We start from the raw sequence: 2,825 nt of genomic DNA, 5'->3' as shown, positions 1-2,825 counted from the left end.
TTTTCCAATTAGAAGGGAGATATGAGAAGATTTATAACATGCAAGTCTTTGAGGAGAGGGAAGAGTGAGGGTGTTTTTTAATTATTTTTTAAAATTGAAATTAAGCAAAAAATAAAATATAATAAAAAGAGTGTAAATGTTATTTATTTTGGGTAAGAAATTTAAAACATAAGGACCATTCATGTAACGAAAATGTTTTGGAAGAAAATATGAGAATCCGATAAAACAGCAGGGACCATTTATATATTTTGGTCTAAAATATATGACAGTACATGAGCGATCGTCGAGAGATGCGGAACCAGAACCCTAATAAGCCCTTATTCTTATAAGAATCCATAAACCCTGCTAACTACTTCACACATAGCAAGCCGCAGCAGCAGTAATCCTGTTCGTGAATACAAACATGAGAGCTCCAATCAGAGGAGGTATGCTTCTCTCCGTAATGCAAACAATAATTTTATTTTCTTTACTGATGTGATCTTTGTATTGAGCGAATTTATTAATGTTTGATTATAGGACGTGGTGGAAGCGGTGGATTCAGGGGTGGCCGTGGAGATGGCGGCGGTAGAGGAAGAGGGGGAGGAGGAGGTAGAGGCAGAGGAGGTGGAGGATTCAGCGGCGGAAGAAGCGCTGGTGGAAGAGGCGGTGGTAGAGGTCGCGGTGGTGGCAGAGGAGGACGTGGTGGTGGAATGAAGGGAGGGAGTAAGGTTATCGTTGAACCACATAGACACGACGGTGTGTTTATTGCTAAAGGTAAGGAAGATGCTCTTTGCAATGGTGCCTGGTGAAGCTGTCTATAATGAGAAGATGATCTCTGTTCAGGTACACGTTACTAAAAATCAAATTAGCCTTTTCATAGTTAAGATACATATCTGTTTTATATTGAATTAGTGTCTGCGTTGATTTGAGTTTGACATATTTTCAATTTGATTGGATTCAGAATGAAGATGGAACAAAGATCGAGTATAGAGTATGGAATCCCTTTAGATCAAAGTTGGCTGCTGCTGTTCTTGGAGGAGTTGACAATATTTGGATGGTAAGTTTTGTAAATCATCGAAGCAGTGATGTTCAATTGATCATTGACCTTTTTTCTTATTTTTTGGTTTCAGAAACCTGGTTCTCGTGTGCTTTACCTTGGAGCTGCATCTGGCACAACTGTTTCTCATGTATCTGATCTTGTTGGACCTGTAAGTGGTTCATTAAAGATGATGGCTTTTCTCATTTCGTAGATCATATCTAAATCGCTATCAAGAAGTTAATTGCTTTGTTCCTTTGCTATTATTAGACTGGAGTCGTGTATGCTGTTGAATTTTCCCACAGAAGTGGTAGAGATTTGGTGAATATGGCTAAAAAGAGGACAAATGTTATTCCGATTATTGAAGATGCTAGACATCCAGCCAAGTACAGAATGCTTGTTAGCATGGTTGATGTTATTTTTTCTGATGTTGCCCAACCTGATCAGGTCTCTTTTTCCTTCACTCTCATTTTCTTTCACAACATTATATGCTTACATTTAATCCACTCCAAGTTTTATTTTTTAAATTGTTTTAGACGTCATTGTATTTTTTCATCAATAATATTTCTATTATATTTGTCTTTTTTGGTCTCATTCTTGGATTCTGTTTGATTTACAATATTGCATATGATGAGCTACTCGGATTCCCCTTCAGGACATCTTGTATGATGCAAAAACCGAGTTTCTGATGCCACTTTTGTCGTTTGATTCAGTTTAATATTCGATTTCTTTGTACCTTTTTTCTAAAATGGTTACAAGGGTATCTTTGATTTGTCAAAACTTTTTTATCTTTTGAATATCTGAGCTATATGTTTTTTCTTTTGCTAGCTTCCAAAATACTTGATTGTTTTATATTCCTTTTTCAGGCTAGAATTTTAGCACTCAATGCATCCTATTTCTTGAAATCTGGAGGCTATTTTGTTATATCAATCAAGGTCAGTTCTTGAACCTTGTACTCATTCATACATTGAATATTTATTTGGTTTATTCAATCTTTCATAAAGTTTATATTTTAATTTATATTGGAATTTCAATTTTCAATAGGCAAACTGCATAGATTCTACAGTTCCAGCTGAGGCTGTATTTGCTTCTGAAGTGAAGAAGCTGCAAGCAGAGCAATTTAAACCAATGGAGCAAGTGACACTTGAACCCTTTGAAAGAGACCATGCTTGTGTTGTTGGAGCCTATCGGGTTCCAAAGAAACAAAAACCTTCTTCTTAAATCTTAAACTCATTATTTGCTTCAGACAAATCTTACAAATTTTAGATTTTGTTTAATGAAAAAATGTACACAAGAATCATCATATCATTACTTGAAATTTTAGATCCACTTTAAGCTTTTTGTGATGTCAATTGGTTGTGTCAAAAAATGGAAAGATGCATTGATACTCCTACCCCGCTTTTCTTGATTGCTTGATGCATACAATTTTTGATTAGAAACTGAAGGACATTGTGATAATGACAACAACCCTAAGTACTCAAATGACATGACATTACATAAATTAGGTTGATGAAAGTAAACAACAAAAGTGATAATAGTATTAAATTTGGTGTTAAGTTGATTCAACATAACATGATATATTGTATTTTACTATTTGTTAATATTAGTTTTGTTAAATGTGTGATATTGAAGTTTTTAGTTTCGTATAATGATAATTGATGATGCAATTAGAAAAAGAAAGAAAAGAAAAGGTGAGAAATTGAATCAGTTTTTCTGTAACACGCCAACATCTCCTCAACTAACCTAACCGCTACGTGAATAGTCAAGTCAACTTGACAACAAAGTAATTTTCTTTATGAATAATAATTAA

The 2,825-nt window shown here is 34.5% G+C and overlaps 1 non-coding gene and 1 pseudogene across 2 annotated transcripts; both read left to right on the top strand.

Annotated features, from left to right (window-relative positions):
* The first annotated feature begins 299 nt into the window (after window positions 1-299).
* Window positions 300-2,367, top strand: LOC145128489 (rRNA 2'-O-methyltransferase fibrillarin 1-like; annotated as a pseudogene). The gene is made up of 7 exons (XR_013716937.1): window positions 300-425; window positions 517-822; window positions 941-1,036; window positions 1,110-1,187; window positions 1,286-1,462; window positions 1,882-1,950; window positions 2,060-2,367. The product of XR_013716937.1 is annotated as an rRNA 2'-O-methyltransferase fibrillarin 1-like (transcript).
* On the top strand, window positions 1,637-1,708 carry LOC145135131 (small nucleolar RNA snoR60). The gene has a single exon (XR_013719610.1). It is a non-coding gene; the product is annotated as a small nucleolar RNA snoR60 (small nucleolar RNA).
* Window positions 2,368-2,825: the final 458 nt, after the last annotated feature.

The sequence above is a fragment of the Lactuca virosa genome, chromosome 8, assembly GCF_052849685.1.
Source record: "Lactuca virosa cultivar CGN04683 chromosome 8, Lactuca_virosa_CGN04683_v6, whole genome shotgun sequence".
Taxonomy (NCBI): domain Eukaryota; kingdom Viridiplantae; phylum Streptophyta; class Magnoliopsida; order Asterales; family Asteraceae; genus Lactuca; species Lactuca virosa.
Note: the sequence above shows the minus strand (reverse complement) of the source record. Positions and strands in the feature narration are given on the sequence as shown.